Here is a 20901-nt window from a genome sequence, read left to right on the forward strand (position 1 = left end):
TGTTCAAAGTTGGAACAAAACCAAAAGTCCTCACGTAACAGACAAACTACATCAAGAGTAGGCAATACAACCAAACATGACTTGACCTTAAGTCATTTTAAGCTCATTGCACACAGAATATTGCATTGCGGGTGCAACGCCTTTAATGTTGCCTAATTCTCATGAATTGGATACTAACTCAAAAGCTGGTGTGAATCTTTGTACCATGATCTCCTCAATTTAGTACAAGTGTATGGCACTAAGGCATACGTCTCCAAAAAAAAGGGTTACGCCTCCAAAAATTTATCCACAGGCTGTATATCTTAATCTTTCATTTTTGAAGTCCTTGGTAGATCCATTATTCATAGTACTCCACTTTCTTTTCTGCTTTAAAACTGAGATGACCAAAACTGAAAAATGACTCGTACAAAACACGTATAACAAACAGGTACCACAGAATATATACAATGCAAAAACTGTCGGAAACAAATGCAAAACTGAATGAGTTGCGGGCAAGAGAGCAGAAACAAGTTACAAAAGTTTCAAATTGTTGCAGTTTGTCTGAATTGCAAGCAAAAATATTTGGAAGAGTTTTTTATTAGTTTCTGAAAATCTTGTAATCCCTTCATTGGTATGACTGAAAATACCATTAGGGCATCAGTATCTATTATGGCACAACATAAGAATTTAATTGATGGAATAGATACACTGGATATACATAATTACATTATGGCTGGGATTATAAGGAAGCCAGTGCCACCCAACCTTACAAATAATACAATGGAAAAAAATACACATACCATCTATACTCATTCAAGACTGGATCACCGGGTTGTTTCTGACTATCTGGATCCAATTAATAAATTATTTCCCACATTGTGATCAACAATGTTGCATGGACACGGACGCGGACACGGCGACTCGGCTGTAACTCAAAAAAATAGGACGCGGACGCAAACTGGACGCAGGAATTAAATAATATATGTAATTTTTATTTTTATTTTAATAATTGAACATTACAATTTATAAACTAATTTATATGTATTATAAAATTCATGATTACTCAAAAGTCAAAATAAACATCCACAAAGTTAAACAAACATATTAATGTGTTAATTAGGAGGCAATCATGAAGGACAGTTGATGCTCTTGCTAATGAGCAAAAAGAAGCACGAATTTAATAGAGATCTTGCAGTGTCAGCTATTAACTTCAACTTGCTCCATGCAAATCCCTCTGCCCAATGGAAGGGGCACTGCAAAGTTGTGTGGTCCTCTTGTTCTCAGTGGATGTTATAAAGAAGGGGAAGAAGTATTGGTCCCGAACCTACAAGGTACTACTATCAAACCGTGCACCTCTCACTATTCCTAGTAGCTACAGTACAAATCAGTCTGGTAAAGTTGTTACTAACAACTTTTCCTTTGTGGCTACTGGGCTTTTTCCTTTTTTTTTTTTTTTTTATTTGTTTTCAAAATGTTTTGAATTTTGAGTTTGACCCGCGTCTTGACCTTGGTTTGACTGCGTCCCAAACGCGTCTTGACTTGCGTCCAATGTCATTGACTGCGTCTTGACCGTATTGACCGCGTCGGACACGCGTCCGAGCCGCGTCCGTCCCCGCGTCCGCGTCCGACGCGTGTCCGACGCGACGCGGACACAGCCCTTTACTATGTGCGTCCGTGCTTTAGAGGTGATCAATAGAGAGCACTTTGAATGATTTAAGCTCTATAAGATGATGCCGCCTGGAATGAGAGTACCGGTTTCATTGCCTTCTGAAGTATGTTAGTCTAGTACAACATAGGTTTTATGTCATAACTTTGCATGCAATCTCCAAGGGCATCCACCTTCAAATGCCTCCTCCAACACATCTTCCATCCTTTTTGCAAGCAGTATCTGTTAGGAAAAGGATATGACTTATGAGAAAACCCAATGATGGATGCACACATGCACCCTAACTAACATCTATATCTCCCTGTCGTTTGCAAGATTTCATGGATATAAGTATTAGAAAATGTCAAAAAACACTAAACAAAAAGGAAAATACCTCCAGGCTGGCAAGAACGTGTGATGGTACTTCAACTAAGTCTTTCACATTCCTCTCGAGCAGGATAACTCTTTTGATACCATAACGATGAGCAGCCAATATCTGCATATTCATACAAATAGTAAACATTTTCTCCAATAAGAGTCAAAGTGCGCATAAATACCATATGCATCCAAGTCCATTTTATACAGTTCCTATCTCTTACCATTAAGGCCTGCGAGACAGTTTTTTGACATTATTGATACTAATTACTTCCCATATTCTTTATAAATCGCTGAATTCAAAAAGCTATATAAAAGAAGCTTAGTTTGCTCCTTTAACAGCATATTCAACTAGAGGGTGGAAATGGCGACAAACTAAATGTTCCACAGGTATAAGGCAAAATAACAAATGTTTATAGCGCGAAGTTTTTGAAATCGAGACTCAACGATGTATCTTGAAGTTGTAGTCCAGCACTACTGTCACAGAGTGCAATTTCTTTACAACATTTTCTCTTTTTCACCATCCTATGTATGGTAGCTTATTGATCCAATAAGGTGCTCTTTGTCCTAATTGAATACTCATTAAGAGAAGTACGAAGCATTTTTTAATGATAATGAATGACTTTCTGAATAGTTTTTTTCCAAGGACTGTCAAATTCCCAAACAAACTCAGAGAAATCAGAACTGTGCTGCATACTCCGCCTATCAAATACTATACAAGGGGTACCTCATTGGATCACCACTAAAAAGGAATTTCGCAGAATACAGAAATTGGAAAGGTCGCTCAGCTTGTTCAGCATACTTTGATAGGAGAGATTTCAAACTTACACACAACTGAAGGATTCACGAAACAACATTTTTATTGATGAACGTGAATCATTCATATCAGAATCCCAAAGAAGTATTGTGTTGCTTAGGTAAATAGAAACATGCGAACAGAACACACCTTATCCTTGATACCTCTAACAGGTAATACGAGACCCCTTAGAGTCATTTCTCCAGTCATTGCTGTGTCTGCTCTTACTTTTCTCTGACTGAATAGTGAAACCAAAGATGTTACCAAGGTCACACATGCTGAGGGTCCATCTTTTGGTACAGCCCCTGCAGGAAAATGTATGTGAACATCACGGCCCTCCATCAGGTTTAGTTGTCCAGCAGCTGCTAATTGAAGATCTGCTGCCCTAGCTCTTACCTAACAAAATTAGAGAAACCTTTTACTTAAAATAAGTTATCTCAGGCTATACATGAAAATGAAAGTGCATACCAGTTGCTTCAAAAATTAAAGAACAAACAAAGGAAGTTCGAGTATAGTCATACTGTAAAGCCACAAAACTTGTGGTGTATGCTTCTATATCAATTACTCAAAATATCTACTTTTGGGTCCAATTACGTGTAGTATATTCATTCTTCACCAGAATTTTGTATGTTTGTATGCAAAGAGTAGGCACAGTTGTGTCATAGGCATACACGTCTACATGCGCATATGGACATGTTCTTGCACAGACAAGACACAGCCATACCCATAAGGAGCATTTCATGCAAGTTTGAGGATATAAAAGAGTATGATATATGGTAAAACATGACATTCTGAGGTAATAAAATTTGATACAATGATGCATGACTTCATTAAAGGCTTCTGAAAGAGTAAAACCACAAAATATACACGTATACTTGGGCAGCTGGAAACTATCTTGGTAGTATTACAGACTTTCGAAAACTGGTGCTAGTCTGCTAGGTGTTGACAAATGGCATTCATGGAATTGGTCCATCATGTGCAAATAAACAATAAAACATTTCCACCTTTCATCAATCAAATTTTTGTTAAGGTCGAGTTTGGGTCTTCTTAAAGAACAGAAAGTTTTACTTTAGTTTTTATTTAGATTTGAATGAGAAGTAAGAAATCAAATGTCTCTCAAGTCTCAACTCCATGAATTAAAAAGTTGAATCCTCTCATCTTTTTAATTAAAAGTTGAACTCCAGAAAAATAGGGTGGTGAAGGTATGTCGTTAAAACTCTTCGATTTCCTTCAATAAGTTAAAAGTTGAACAACCATAACTTCTAAAAGCTAGATGTTCTTATTTATACAAATGGAAAGTAAAATGAGATACTAACCCCAGAGAGAGATACATCTATCACCCTCTGTAGTTGTGCACGCGTGCCAAGTTTTGCACGAGAAAGATTTAGCTGTGAAGCAGGCAAAAGCCTATCACATAGGTGTGAAGCCCTCAAGACACAAGACAAAACCCCCTTGGAAGATGCTAAGAAGGATTCAAGAAAGCGTTGTACATTTTGCGTGTTATTGGTACACAAAGAAAGATTTAATAAACAAGAAAGCTGCAGAACTAGTAGGTACTATTTTTCACAACAAGCAGATGCAAAAATAGATTGTCAATGTTGTGAGCACATGAGCCGAATCAAAACATTATCAGTGGAGCGATAAAAGAATACCCAAGTTAGTGCTATTTGGGCTGATTCTTTGATAACATCGCCAAGTTGACCAGTGAGATGCAAATCACCCTTTCCGATTGTTGACGTGGCCTCAACAAACTGAACCTCTCCTCTGAAGGTAGTCCACACAAGCCCAACTGATACTCCTGGAGTCGTAACTCGTTCTGCAGTCTCTTTGTCATCATACTTGGGAGGCTGCATTCCAGTATAACAAATGAGAACGCTTAACCGAGTAAATAAAAGATAAAATCAGAAATGGGCACGGAAAGGTGGCAAGACAGACAAGGAGCAATTAATGGGGTGTAATTTGGAGTGAGATTAGGTGCATTGGGGTATAATTAGGGCAGGGGCCTTAACAGTAACATACCAACACTTGGACAAGCTTAATTGTTGAGATTGTATTTTTCACAAATTAGCCACCTACATGTACAGCTAAGCCACAACTAAATACTCATATTCCCTCCAAGAACAATGCTTCAAGCAAAAGTATAGAAAAGTACAGATTGCTGTAAACAAGAAGAAATAAATTACCCCCAATACTTTCTCAAGCATAGCCTCATCCACAACCAAAGCCGAGGTACTCCTGAAAGCATTTGATATCTCATGATTGTTTACGCCCATTGGAAGAACTTCCATTTCTACTTCATCCCCTTTGGCAAGTCTGGTGTCCAGCAGCGGTAAGTTCCTGCCCGAGATTGTACTTTCTTGCCACCTTGCTGACCAAAATTGTACTTTCTTGCACATCCTTGCTGACCGAAATTGTACTTTCTTGTTCAGCAACTCTAACCGCTGCTGCACAAGCCAAGGCCGCTAAGTTCCTCTCCAAGTTTCTCACACCAGCTTCTCTAGTATATCTTTGAATTAGAAGTTTCACTGTGCCCTACAACAACCAAAGCCATCACATACTGTAAGATCAAGTGATATACATTGTCTCTTAGTCACAGAATATGTTTTTCTAAACCAAATTACGCCACAAGAAAAAAACATAGTACAAATAACTGACATTCGCATGACGTGAAGGTGCAAAGTTTGAGTAATAATTCAACAAAGATGCATGCTGAGATGTTTAGTATAGTCCCATATGGGATGCTTAAAGCATTGCAGAATAGTATGGAAGTTCCCAGGCCTCTCCATTCATAGCCAATTGGTTTGAGTTGGGTGCCCCAAAAGTTCAATGTGGTATCATAGCAGGCTATTGTATTTTAGCCCAAAGGAGCCATTTACCATGTCACCCAAGTATGTTTGTCCAAGTGTTAGGATCAAGTAACACCACGCGTAAAAGAAAACCATCAGGACACAAGCATCTATCACTTTCCAAAAAAAAATTATGGCTTCCCAAACCTCCTGCCATCCTCCAAAGGACCTCTTTCCTCATCCAAAATACGAACCACATCAAGTTATCACCAAGAAGTCTAGCGGTCTGATGAGGTTTGGTTCAGCATACAATTTCGAATTATAATCAACAACCGTAGATCATTTTCCCCGATCACCTCCTCTGCCTCCATAACCAATCTATCAAGTATGATTGGCTTTGGCACAAAGATGAAAACAATGTGCTCTTGTATTATTGCTTCTTGACATTAATGTATTGCAAGACTCAAAGAACCAATCTATCAGTTGAAAATGTCAAAAATTTAGTAATATACCTCAGGAATCTCAAGATTATTAGAGCTCAGTCCATGTTGATCTAGAACTCTTGGAATAAGATGCTTCATGGCTATTTTTAACTTTTCTTCGGGTGTATATCCAAGTAGCTCAATGACCTCCATACGATCTAAAAGTGGTGGAGGAATAGGCTGGATCCTGTTTGCAGTCGCAACAAAAATCACCTTTGAAAGGTCGAATGGAACATTCAAATAGCTGGTGGTCTTTAGTCAAGGCATCCAGTTTATGTTGCATATGCTCAATTAGAGTAGTCTAATGCATGCTCACCAACAGGTTTCTCATATTACTAAAAGCAGAGAATCAACCAAATTAGCCTAGTAAAAGAATGCACGCCACATTAACATCAGAACATCCACCAAAATCTATAAGAAGAACTAGACCTTTATGTAAATGTTTCTGTCAGTTTAATACCTCATCCAAATGTTAATACAACTCATTCAAATATTACACTAAAGGTTATGATCAAATTATCTAACACCACGTTAGATAAATGAATTTCATAGTATAGCCATCTAAAACAATCAAGTTCGCAAGAGCAACATACTTTCACATCATAAGACATAACTAAGTATAATCTCATATGTACGATTTGTAACCTCATATTCATGTGAGCCCAAAGAAAAATAATCTAACACCGCATTAATGTGAGTGTAATACCTCATCCAAATAATAATATTTTTCCAAAAAGGTTGTGATCAAATGATCTAACACTGTGCTAAACAAAAATGAAATTGGATAGTTTAGCCTTCCAAGTTCCAACACAATCAAGCTTGCAAGAACAACAAATTTGCACATCATAGGACACGACTGAGCATTATATCATTTATTTAAGTTGCAACCAGAAAAACTGGGATTTAGATTTGATATTCAGTGCAAAACCACTTTTGGTTGTACTAGACGTAAGAATGGTCATGAATTGAAGAGGATGTTATCAATAGGCCAATATATTAGTGCTGGGCGGCAATAATTGAAGTGAAGGTGTTTTGGTAGAATACTATTTAACTGAGATTGTCTAATCAAACTAAATAAGTTACACAAAACTGAAGTGTAATACTATACTATTGCTAGAATACCCAACAACTCAGAAAAACATCAATATATTATGGCCGAGATAAAGATGGTAGGATGGGTGGTAGGACCATAGGACTGAAGGATATAATATGAATGAACACATGGATCTTTAACTAAATTGGTGAGAAACTAAAAGTGAGTTGATTGAGATGCCAATAATATTAATACATCAAAATGGTTTAATCATGTAAGCAATGTCCAATAGGAGACACGGATGAACAGTTTAGGAGGATGGGGCCACCAAAAACGATGTGTGTAAAGGTTGTGTGAATTGCTTAATGGTAACATAAATCTTGGATAATCATATTGGACAGTTTCAGTCAAGGAATAAGTTCCCTGCATTGCTCCCAAAACATTGAGATTTTAATTAAGTCAATTACCAACCACCAGAACTCCATTTTATGTGGAAGTTCTTGTGTTAGATAATTGCACTAACCAAACAGAGAAAACCAAACAAATAGCAGAAAATTTTAAGGTAATACCTGTGTGTATAAGTGTACATGCATCTTTGTTTGTTGGTCATCTATGTTTGTTTGTTTGTGTGTGTGTGTGTCTTTGTGTGTTCATTTTCTAAATTTCTGTCCATATACACAATTTTGAAAAACACAACCATGGGATCTGGAATAAACTGTGGGGGGGAATGGATACTGATCATTAAATGTTTGTTCTGCTCAGGATCAAGGACTTCCAAAAGTGCTGAAGCAGGATCTCCACGCACATCAGAAGCAGTCTTGTCAATCTCATCAAGCAGCATGACTGGATTGTTCACTGCTACTCGCTACAATTCAAACATGAAAATATGTTATGTTTATCCTAATGAAACCTAGTCAAAAGTCAGAATGGCACAAGAAGATCACTATATTCCTAAAATATTTGGGACGGGGCCGCTGCCCCCGAACCCCCAATGGACCACCCACAGTTCTTAAATCCCCTCAGGAGATGTCCTCTTAGAACTCTAACAGACATCTTATATGTCAAACGTTTTAAGGATTACAATCAAGGTTGAGGTTTAACAATAATAGAAGTTTAAGAATACCATTTTTAAGATCTTTTTACAGCTCCTCACATCTACATAGTATAAACTGAAAATCAATGTGATGTAAATAGCAGTTGCTATTTATAGTAACTCACGGACATGCTATTTGTAGTAATTCGTGTTTACTATTTTTAGTAATTCTAGGTTTTGGTTTGTTCAATTGTTTTTAGAAGTTCTATTAGTTTTAGGAGGTTCTTCCTAGTTTCCTTATTGGCTATTTATAGTAACTCACGGACATGCTATTTGTAGTAATTCGTGTTTACTATTTTTAGTAATTCTAGGTTTTGGTTTGTTCAATTGTTTTTAGAAGTTCTATTAGTTTTAGGAGGTTCTTCTAGTTGCCAGTTAGAGTTATATTCTTATTTGGATTTGGAAACCATTGGTATAAATAGGGCCTTAAGCCATAGAATTCATTAGTGTTGATGTGAGTACAAACTTGAGTGTTCGAGGGTTGAATTCCCATTTATCCCCTATTGATATGATTCTAGGGTTGATTTATTTCAATTGAGTTGTTTAATTATGTTTGTTGAGTGTTATTCTTTAACTTCGAGTTTAGTCTTATGTTAATTTTAATTGGTGTTCATCTTACTTCCCGCTTCCGCGAGTAGGTTTCACCACAATGTTCGGTGCAAATTGAAGTAACTAGATATGTTTTAAACTGGGGCATGAGAAGGGAGAAGCAATGGTGATACTGATTGATAAGGCTATAAAACTTCTATATGTTAAGAAACTTTCCTAAGATCGCTCACTCTTTCTTCTGGAAAACAAACCGATGAATTTAAAATAAGGAACTTTGAATTTTTATTTGTTCTCGTTGAAGGTGTTATCATATATTAGTTGGTCAGAAGATTATAAACGATGGAATTTAACACACAAAAGAGATAAAAATATATAAGAGATTAGGAAAAAACAAATATGAAGGAAAAAAGGCACCTTTTTTCTCGGATGCGTGAAGGAGGAGATGGTTTAGGCAGGTAGATGATTTACGAAGAAGGCCTTCTCAATGTTTCATGAGGATACCATGATCTTCTTTCTAGTTTGTACCATTGGTATGTGGGATCTTAGGGCGTACTGGACAACAAGGTGGATATCAGCAGGTTTACTGGAAGTAGAAGAACTCGCCTTCGCAAATTTCAGAGCCTATATACACTCATGTAAAAAGAGTCAAGAAATTTATGACAGGTAACCCGTAACCGTCAACAGTTGACAACAAGGCGTCATAAAGTGAATGGTAAGTATACAATTGTTAGAGGCAAACCTTGACACTTCTATAAAAGAGTCAAGAAATTTATGACGGCTAACCTACACCGTCAACATTTGACATTAAGCGTCATAAAGTGAATGGTAAGATACAAATAATGACGGCTTTGACGGCTTCTACCAAAGCCGTCAAGAAAAAAAAAGAGTAGCCGCCATAAAAAGTCTTTTTTTTAGTAGTGCAAAAGCCAATCAGGTGCTTATCAAAAGCAAAGAGGAACTTCATAATATATGATATTAGCTTAAAGAGGAAAAAAAAACAAATCAACAAACACTCAACAAACATAGTTTCTAAAAAAAGAGTGATTTAGAGAGGAAAAGACCTTACTAAAAATCACGTTCTCTTGTTGCAAATCAACTAAACCATAAGAAAGCCCTGCATTAAAAAGTCCCATAACAAATAAATGAGGATTATGGGATTGTATCATACAATCGAGGACTCCCAATAAAATTTGAATTTAGGCCTGATTGGAGAACTAATTAGACGCTCTATCTCAATATACTCCTTTAAATTGCAATAAGTTTACTTAGGGATGAATAAATCAATTTTCGTATCGTTTTCTAATAAAAGAAGAAAGTCCTGCACTCATAAAACAATGTGAAGTAGATTGACACAAATAAAGAAATTTGTTCCATAAATATCTTGAAGCGCCCAAGGCTTCTAGTTTAATAAAGATTTTTTATCATTCAAGCTTTTGAAGTTTCTGATATGCTTACCATCAAGAACAACCCAAAAATTCTATTTTATTGCAGGTAGTTTATTTGGACCCATTTAATTCTGCACCATCTAAATAACATTGATTAGATAAAACTATGCAAACCAACAAATGTTATAAAAACCCAAAATAGTAGGTCCTCTACTTTGATTAGATGGGTAAATTGGTTTCTACTTGTGCACAATACTAAGTCTGAGAAAATATAATGTAAATCTGATGCGAGGACGCAATAGATTATCATGTGCACAACACATGCATAATGCTACAGCTAGAGTTTATCTTTTATTCTACTTCTATTTTAAATCTTTAGTTAATTAGAATTAGACTAGCTTCTATTTTAGTTTCCCAAGTTCTATTATGATTAGGATTTGTTAACTAGTTCTCTATATAAGCAGATGTAAACCTTAAGATTTTCAGATTTGATTATTATTATTGAATTAAAAGAATTCGTTTTTATTCATTAGACCCTAGTTTTAGGTATCTTTATACATTGTGTATCTATTGTTCTTGCTTCCGCGACAAAGATACATCAAATTGGTATCAGATTTTTAGGTTTTTTCCTGGTTTGCTCGTCATGGCCACTCAACGAAGAGGACGCGGACGACCACCAGCAGTGAATTCAAGATTGGTTCGTGTTGAGAAAGAATTGCAAGCAAATTCGACTGATTTGCGCGACATAAAAGAGATTTTGATGAAGCTCGTACCTGACTTTCAACCCAAACACACCATTGACGTTGTGGACAGACAGCTTGGGTGGACGATGACCCCCAAGATTCCCACCACTCTGGTTCTGAAGTTGAGTTAGTTGTTGCAGCCCAAAATACTCAATCGAATCGACGCCGCAGTCATGCACCCTCGCGCAGAACTTCTCCACATCCATCTTCCATTGAAAGCGATAAAGAATCGCTTGTAGCTTCAAGCACTAAATCACCATCTTCTCGATTAAATTGCGATTGGGACGACCTATTGTTGATGGAAGTGGTCCGATTTTGAATCCCACTGATCGGGGTCGATTTCCTCGTTCTGATTTGGCCTTCCCGAGTCAAGATCGCAGACGCCATCACACAATTCGAGTTCCCCATGTTGATCAAACTTTTCAGCATAAAGATTTTGCTCCCGAAATTTATTATGATGCAGATCTCGATGCAAATCGCACAAGCTATCGTCGAAATCTGTCAGGCCTTGGCCGTGGTCAAAGGCATATTGATGCTTTTGTTACTCCTGGTCATCTTCTCCAGCAGAATTTCGATCGGCCAAAGAGACGATCCTATTTGCCTAATTCACGGGCTGGGCAAACTAATGCTCCTTGGGCTTCTAATGTGTAGGCCCATGGAAGACCTCATGATACTTTCAGGGCTACAAATTATATTCCAGTCCAACATAATCCTAGGCCTGCCCGCAAGAATGTTGTTACTGCTGACCAGGGTGCACCCCATTCCCCTGACCCAGTTGATTTGCCACCCCCTTCGCCCCGCCGACAGCCACGTCGGTTAGCACCAGCTTTTGATCCTCCGGACCCTTCAGATTCTCCATCTAGTCCTTCTCCACCAAGGCGCAATCAAAGGCGTGGGCATCAACAAAATGTGCACCATAATACAGGTAATTTTGATATTAATCGTTTATTGCGCATTTTAGAGAAGAATCAAATGGGTGATATTAAATTAGACGTGCCTGAATTTAATGGAAAATTACAGCCTGATGCTTTTGTCGACTGGTTAAATAAGATTGAAAAAGTTTTTGATTATAAAAATTTTGAGGATCCTAAGTGTGTTAAATTAGTTGCGACTAAATTAACGGGCTATGCACTTGTTTGGTGGGATGAACTTCAATTGACTCGTGCTAAATTGGGTTACAATAAGATTACTACATGGGATAAGATGCGCCGAGAGTTGAAAAAAGAATTTATTCCTCATGACTATGAAAGGGATTTATTCATGCGCCTCCAAAACTTGAAACAACGGCTTCAAAGTGTGGCTGGGTATACTGAGGAGTTTCTTTTGTTGTGCACACGGGCTGATTTGTCTGAATCCGTCGATCAAAAAATTGGGCGTTATTTGAATGGGTTGCGAAAACCACTTCGAGAGGCATTAGCTTTCAAAGATGTTTATGATATGTCCGATGCTATTAAATATGCTCTCAAAGTCAAGATCTCGCTTCGCCATCCCGCTCAAATTTCATCGCTAGTGCCACTTCTACCCATGTTCCTTCGTCATCCAAACCTCCTCCTACCAGAGTGGGTCCAATCACATGCTATGAGTGTAAGGAAATTGGACATGTTCGTAGTGACTGTCCTAAACGCAAGCGCGTGGGTTTAACACAGGATGAAGAAAATCTCAACCATCCGAAGAAGACGCCACCGAGATTGATGACTTTTTAACTTATGCAGATTCGTTTTGTCCCCGAATTGATTGTTCGTCGCTCTTTAATTACTCCGGTTGTTAAGCATGATCCTACGTCATGGCTTCGTCATAATATCTTCCGTACTCACCGCACTTCCGAATGGCATGTTATGTAATGTTATCATTGATACGGTTCCAGGTGATAATATTGTTTCTAAAGATATGGTGGACAAGTTGAAACTCGAGGATGAGCCACATCCCGAACCTTACACTATTTCTTGGTTACGGGATGGTGCCACGTCAAGGTTACTTTCGTCGTTGTCTAATTTCGTTCTCCATTGGTCCTAAATACAAGGATGATGTTTGGTGTTCATTGCACCCATGGACGATGCCACTTGTTACTTGGTCGCCCCCGGCAAGATGATCTCCTTGTTATTCATAATGGGCGGAGAACACTTATACTTTCACTTCTAGTGGCGAAAAATTGTTTTGGCACCACCGACTCCATTTCGCCGCTTTTCTCCGATACCACCGCTGAAACCAGGTTTTCTAGCAGACGGACATCATTGCGGTATGTTTCTTGCTCTTACTGCGTCATTTCTTGCAAACCCTACTACTATACCACCTGTGTTACAACCAATGCTAGATTCATATTCTGATGTTTGTACTGAGCCTACTAATGGAGGATTGCCCCCTTTACGAGATATCCAACATGCTATTGATCTTATTCCTGGAGCTCCCCTCCCTAACTTACCACATTATCGCATGGCTCCTTCTGAACACGCCGAGTTACAGAGGCAAGTTACTGAGTTATTAGCTAAGGGATTTGTTAGAGAGTATGTCCCTTTGTCGCGCCAACTTTTACTTACTCCTAAGAAAGGTGGGAGTTGGAGGATGTGTGTTGATAGCAGGGCTATTAACAAAATCACTGTGAAATATCGTTTTCCCATTCCACGCCTTGAGGATATGCTTGATTCATTGCATGGTGCTAAGGTGTTTTCCAAGCTTGATTTGCGATCTGGATTTCATCACATTCGTTATCCGCGCTTTGGAGATGAATGGAAAACCGCCTTTAAAACAAAAAAGACGGTTTATATGAGTGGTTGGTCATGCCCTTTGGTCTTTCTAATGCTCCTTCTACCTTCATGCCTTATGACTCGGGTTTTGAAGCCTTATCCGAATAAATTTTGTGTTGTCTACTTTGATGATATTTTGATTTACGCTTCTTTCCGAGTCCGAACATATCAAGCATATTGAGATTCTTTTGGGTGTTTTCGTCTTTGAGAAGCTTTATTTACAACTCAAGAAATGTTCTTTCATGGTTGACTCTGTGGTATTTTTGGGTTTCGTGGTTTCTGCCGATGGTATTCGTGTTGATGATTCCAAAGTCCAGGCTATTATTGAGTGGCCTGTTCCTTCTACAGTGACTCAGGTTCGTAGTTTTCATGGTTTAGCTTCTTTCTATAGAAGGTTCATTCATAATTTCAGCAGTATTATGGCTCCTTTAACTGCTTTGACGTGTGATAAAGCCTTCAAATGGACTCCTGAAGCTAATGAGGCATTTGACTTGATTAAGAAGAAGATGACTTCTACTCCTGTTCTAGTTTTGCCAGATTTCACTCAACTCTTTGAGGTAACATGTGATGCTTGTAAGTACGGCATTGGTGCTGTTTTGAGCCAAAATGGCAAGCCGGTTGCTTTCTATAGTGAGAAACTTACTGGTGCTAAATTGAATTATTCTACATATGACTTGGAGTACTATCGCGGTTGTCCAAGTCGCACGACATTGGCATCATTATCTTATTCATCGTGAATTCCTCATAAAGTCGACCATGAAGCTCTTCGTTATCTTAATACTCGTAAGGATGTCGCATTATTTTCGACATATCAAGTGGAACTCTTTCTTGCGAAATATACTTTCCACTTACGTTTAATTTGGAAAGGATAATCGAAGTTGTTGATGCTTTGAGTCGCCGTTCGCATCTCTTGGTTACTCTCGCACCTCTTTGTTTGGTTTTGATGAGTTACGCGACTTATATGCTCGGGATGCCTATTTTGGTCCTATTCATGCCGAATTGCTTGGTACATCATGGTGTATCCGGTGAATTTTTTCTCCATGATGGTTTCATATTTCGGGTTCACAGACTTTGTATTCCCGTTTCTTCCCTCCGTGATCGATTATGATTGAAATGCATCTTTGGGGGTTAAGTGGTCACTTTGGGATCATAAAGACCATTGCCTCTATCGGGAGAAGTACTTTTGGCCTACTACGCGTAGAGATATTAACCGATTTATTGAAATGATGTTATGTGTGCCGCGACAAATGAAAGGTAAGCACACTAATGCCGGTTTGTATACTCCACTTCCGATTCCCCGACAAACCTTGGGTTGTTGATGTCTCCATGGATTTTGTGTTGGGTTTTACCACGCTTCTACACACCGAAAGGATTCTATTTTTGTGGTTGTGGATCGTTTCTCAAAGATGGCTCATTTCATTCCCCGCGACTCGTCTTCTGATCTTTGCCGCACGTTTGCTCATTTATACTTCCGTGAGATTGTTCGTTTGTATGGTTTACCTCGCGACTATCACTTCGGCGGAGATGTCAAATTTACTAGCTATTTTTGGAAAACATTATGGAAGCTTTTTAAGAGTAAGCTCCAATTTTCTCTGACTTTCCACCCACGTGTGATGGGCGACCGAGGTTGTAAATCGTAGTTTGGGTGACCTATTGAGGTGTTTGATTGATGATAATCCCAAATCTTGGGAGTTTGTTCTAACACAAGCGAGTTTGCTTATAATAACTCACAACCGCTCTACGTGCCTTTCTCCTTTCATGATTGTAACCGGAATAACTCCTCTTATCGTTCTTGATTTTGCTCTTATTCCATCGATTTGTTCCCGTTTGTGCATCTGCAGAGAGGAATTTGCTTCCCTGATTCACCTTATTCATGAGGATGTCAAGAAGCGTTTGGAGAAATCTTATGCCATGTACAAGACTAATGCAGACAAACACAAGCACTTAGTGACTTTCGAGGTTGGTGATTTGGTGATGGTTTATTTGAGAAAAGAACGTCGGCCTTCATCTCACAAGTTAATGATGCAACGATTTGGCCCATTTCCCATTATCGCCCCGTCATGGAGAAAATGCTTATGAATTGGACCTCCTCCCGATCGCATCTCTCGCGACTCATAATGTAAATGGATCTCACTCCTTTTGTTGGCAATAATATTCCACCTATTCCCTACCAGATCATAGTGTTGTTCCCATCCATCTACTGGTCGGATTGAAACCGTCATTGATGTTTCTACTACTACGACGCCGGCCCAGGTACTTATGATCGTTATTTGGTGAAGTAGTGTGACCGTCCATTCTCGTAAAAATTCTTGGATTTCGATGCTACATTTCAACTCATGGATCCTACTTTCTACCGTAATACAAGGACTTAATCTCGAGGGGCGAGCTCTTCTCAAGTTGGGGGATTGATCGCGAGGATCTATAGATTATCATGCACACAGACATGCATAATCTTCTGACTAGAGTTTATCTTTTATTCTACTTCTATTTTAAATCCTTAGTTAATTAGAATTAGACTAGCTTCTATTTTAGTTTCCCAAGTTCTATTATGATTAGGATTTGTTAACTAGTTCTCTATATAAGCAGATGTAAACCTTAAGATTTTCAGATTTGATTATTATTATTGAATTAAAAGAATTCGTTTTTATTCATTAGACCCTAGTTTTAGGTATCTTTATACATTGTGTATCTAGTGTTCTTGCTTCCGCGACAAAGATACATCAAAATCGTTTTCCAGTTCCTCAAGGTCTCTATCTCTCGCTTAAATCAACGTCACAAAATTCGCTTATGTTGACTCTATGAAATTACTTGCACAACATTATTTAGAAAAAACCATAGCTTGCTTACCTATGAGATAGTATTCTACTAACATGCTCCTCTTCTCTAAGCATTTTATGGAGAACACACTGTAGTTTCCCTGATTAGATGAGTCTTCGCAGTACTGTGGAGAACAATCTCATATCTTTCACAATATTATGCTTTCTTTTGGTGTTGCACATCTTGCTTACCTATGAGATAGTATTCTGCTAACATGCTCCTCTTCTCTAAGCATTTTATGGAGAACACACTATAGTTTCCCTGATTAGATGAGTCTTCGCAGTACTGTGGAGAACAATCTCATATCTTTCACAATATTATGCTTTCTTTCGGTGTTGCACATCTTGCGGCCTTTTGACTATCCTTCGCATGGAAAAATTCCTCGGGAAGTCATTTCTTAAATATCACCTTCTTAGCCATCCAGCAATAATCTACATAAATGACAACCTAAGAGTCCTTTCTTTTTATAAAAGTAAGCATTATGATATTGTCATGATATAGTTACCAACATATTTTTCCATGTTTAAGTTTTCCAAGCCTAATGAAAAATCAAAAGGCAACTCACAACTTGTACTACAAAGATTATTTTAAAGATTTGTGGGATTATATCAGACATCCATCAATTCATATGATTATATCGACAAATCGATAATGCGCAAGCAAAATGAAAAAACAATGATTCGCAAACTTCCTTGTTCAAAAACAATTTGCAGCTACTAATAAGTATTGGGTATGTTTCTAATTTCCTGTGGACAGGCTTGCTACATGATTGTTTTTAAATAGATCCCTATGCTTAATAATACTAATACTCAGTGTACATTGCTACATGAAAAAGATTTTTTTTGCATTATCCTAATACTCAGTGTACATTAGCTTACCAACAAAATGGCTAAAAACGAAGAAAACACGGTAACTCACACATGCAAGGATAATCAAGATCTCTATAGGAGTAACTTTCAACTTAGCAATTGGTGCTCATCCAGTATAAGTCATTGAATATCTAAAACCATAAGGCTTTTGTAAGAGAAGGTTTTGAGCGACGATTGAGAGCGAGGGGTAAATTTCCATATTTCAGATCCTTCTTCTTAAATCATGTGACGGCCTGATGGGTGTGTTAGATTATCAAGGTGTAAATAGGTTATCAAAAAATATCTAGGACGCATGAACCTGAAATTAATATATGCAAGGCATACCTGAGGTTTAACTTCTACAATGAATTGACCTCTTTTCACTGTAACAGGTTCATTTGCCAGTACACTTTCTAGATGGTCCAACATCTCCTTTACTTGAGTTGATTGATCCAAAACCTGGGTCGGCATCCTGATGGTGCCATACCAAAGAACCATGAGTAGCTTTTGTATACAATTCCAATTCCATCACAGGCTCAGCCATTTGTATCCACCCAAAATCACTACCATGACCACACATTTCCCATTCTTCATTGCCTGACCTCGTGAAGTATTACGGCAAAAGATACAGGTGAATAAATTTCAACATAGCACGAAAGATGAAAAACCTCAATACAAATACATCAAATTAATTCAACATAGAAAAAAGAACAGGAATACCTCAAGAAGTAGCCATGTTCTGCACTGATCCCAAGTTTCTTGCATGGAGAGAACCACTTCAAACTTCAAGCATTTCTCTATGATTGCGAGTGGCTTGAAAATTCGATCGACTTCATCAGGTTCACTGGAACTCAGGAAGTATTTTTGGAGTTTAGGTGTCAATGGATGACCTAGGAGTCAGGTTCGAGTGATATTTCTGCTCATTGTATTAATTAAGATGAGCTTCTGACATGCTGAGAAAGTTCATCAACCACCAACTCGGAGCATTTGTTCTCGTTTCAAAGAGGTTCAAGCTCACCCTGGCGCCTTTGCTCAAAGAGTTAATGATTGAAAAGGTTAGCCGAGCATGCCACCAATCTTCCTAATTATTCCAGATTTTTGCTTTTAGGTTATACCTATAACCTATTAGAAAAATTGATTGTTGGAATCTGATATATGCTAAAGAATTATAGGGGAAACAAAAGAAGAACATGCATTGCTCACGGGTAAGGTGAATGTCTTTGTCAAACACAAAGCATTTTGTGGCTTCTTAACATCAAATATCAAAATGCTAGTATACAAATGAAATCTTTACTTACCAACAGAGAAAACAACACAAACTATTTCCTTACTTGAATAACGATAAGACACCTTTCTCATTCTTTGGACTCATTGTTTTGGAGACATTTTGGACAATTAGAAAATCAGACCATCAATTAATTTTGGTCACAATCAATTAACCTGTCAACATGGATTAAGTAAACAATACTGATTATATAGAACTTTTTTCTTCATACACTACTTAATTTCTATATGTAGGATAGCAACTTTAATAAGTAATTAACAACTCACTAACAAAAGGGAAGTAGTGAACTTGATATGTTTTGTATATCAGTTAAAAAGTTGCAGGCCTGGCTAAAACATGGCAAATGCAAATAGTATTAGCAAAGAAAGAAGGTGGTCTCTCAAGGGAATGACAACTCTTGTTACAGGAGTAACGAAAGTAATTGGGTCGATCTCTCAGTTACATTTGACTATGAATTCTGATGAATATTTAACAACTATAAGATTGTAATATTTACATTGATTACTGTTCTTTTAGGCATGCAATCGTGGAGGAATTATATATGTGACCCATTTTCTCATCGAGAGAGGGGTACGAAATAAATCAGATTTATTTGTCAATCAAAAGTACTATGTGAAATCTTCGGTTGTTTTCACTTCCTCTATCCCCCATTAGTTGATAATTCTAGGGGGTTACCTGGAATGAAAGAACAAAAATGGATTCGTATGAAAACACCAAAAAACGCTCAAAACGGAAGTTATCCTATAGATATTGTATTCATGCCTGTTCGAAATGCAAATCACAGTATTCATTCTTATGGGAATGGGAATGAGGAGGGTACCTGTTATCTCCACATACCGTTTGAAGAAGGTTACTGAAGAAGAATACCTGAAGAAGAACTTTAAATTGGAGAAGAGATGAACCTGTTGGCTTAAAGAAAAATTGGATTAAGCGATTGGAAATAAGGGCTAAATAAGGTTTTGTAGGGTTTAAGCTTTTTTATCAACACATAAGTTTAGGCAGATGCTACTTCATTGTGGGAATTATACTTTTTGGTTCTAAAACTGGCTAGCAGGAAACAGTTCTCTATGTACATAAACTATATATATTTACGATTTTGGCTAAGCAAACTATATCTTATACATGGCTGTCCATAAGAACAATCATAAAATAATTTGTAAAGAAATGCTAATCACAAGGGGTAAAAAAAAGGAAGAAGAAAAAAAAAAAAAAAAAGCTGATAAAGAGATTTTCAGCAGAAAAACTTGCATATTTTCTTTTGGAAAATTATGGATAACAAAAGTTAATCACTCTTCAAGTGCTACCATTGGCCAGAGTTGTTAATACATCACCCATTTTCATAATCCACAACCCATATCCGATTTCCTTGGCTATCAATGTGCACCCGTCTAGCGTATTGATTGTTGATGTTAAAAGTAGAGAAGATATGATTAATGGAACCATATTCAAGGACACAGATTTAACAATCATTAATCCAAAATTTTGATTCCCTCAAGACCCTAAAATAAATTATATAACTTAATAGTACAATATCATAACAACCATTTGCTCAAATCCATAAATATAAACACTGCCAGCCCATATAATTTTCTCAAACACCACGCAATGCGAAGTATGGAAAGCTAGAAAACCCAAAAATACAACCGAATGTACTAAAAAAATAAAATGAATGACATTGAGGCATGCAGAAATAAAGCTCTTATAGGAAGAATATTTGTACCTATCCAATTAGACTGCATCACTTCTCTCTTTATAAGCTGAATCATTAGTAAATCAAAGGGATAAAATTCTGCAAAGTTTTTCCTATTACTCAAAGAAGCGTACGAAAAGTAGGGACTACATGTTTACAAAGCATGCATAGTTTTGTAATAAGTAATAAATTCATGATTTTTTAATACTGAACTACCTTCTAAGCACGGGAACATGAGACAATGAATTTGATGATACATCTAACCACTGTAAAGGCGTGTCCGTCCAAGATTGGCTGGCAAGAGACCTGATAGGGAATTGTTCCATAGCTCAAGCACCTCTATCTTGGTTAGTTCACCAAGTTCAGTAGGAATAACTGATTCTCAGACAAATCCAATAGCACTAATGATGAACAGTTTCCGATTTCTTGTGGGATATCGCCTTCAAAGTTGTTTTTATATAGGAAAATCGTATTCAATTGCTTTAGCCTCCCCAGTTTGGCACTGAGACTTCAGATCACGAAACTCAAATGCATTATATCCTAGAATAATACTCTCTAAAGTTATTCTGGGGGCTGACATCGAAACTCATTAGAAATATTGATTTAGAACCGTTGGACTGTCATCAGCAAAAGTTTTTTTGAGCAGGTCTATCG

General features: G+C 37.5%; 1 pseudogene across 1 annotated transcript; it reads right to left on the bottom strand.

The window, feature by feature from the left end:
- Positions 1-1727: 1727 nt before the first annotated feature.
- LOC147517018 (lon protease homolog 2, peroxisomal-like) lies at positions 1728-20865 on the bottom strand (annotated as a pseudogene). The gene is made up of 13 exons (XR_015211317.1): positions 19378-20865; positions 17993-18394; positions 17618-17869; positions 16455-16855; positions 9800-9852; positions 7832-7961; positions 6094-6307; positions 5175-5327; positions 4979-5128; positions 4448-4642; positions 2946-3191; positions 2019-2120; positions 1728-1867 (listed from the first exon to the last, which is right to left on the bottom strand). The product of XR_015211317.1 is annotated as a lon protease homolog 2, peroxisomal-like (transcript).
- Positions 20866-20901: the final 36 nt, after the last annotated feature.

Source organism: Coptis chinensis, chromosome 2, assembly GCF_015680905.1.
Source record: "Coptis chinensis isolate HL-2020 chromosome 2, ASM1568090v1, whole genome shotgun sequence".
NCBI classification, from domain to species: domain Eukaryota; kingdom Viridiplantae; phylum Streptophyta; class Magnoliopsida; order Ranunculales; family Ranunculaceae; genus Coptis; species Coptis chinensis.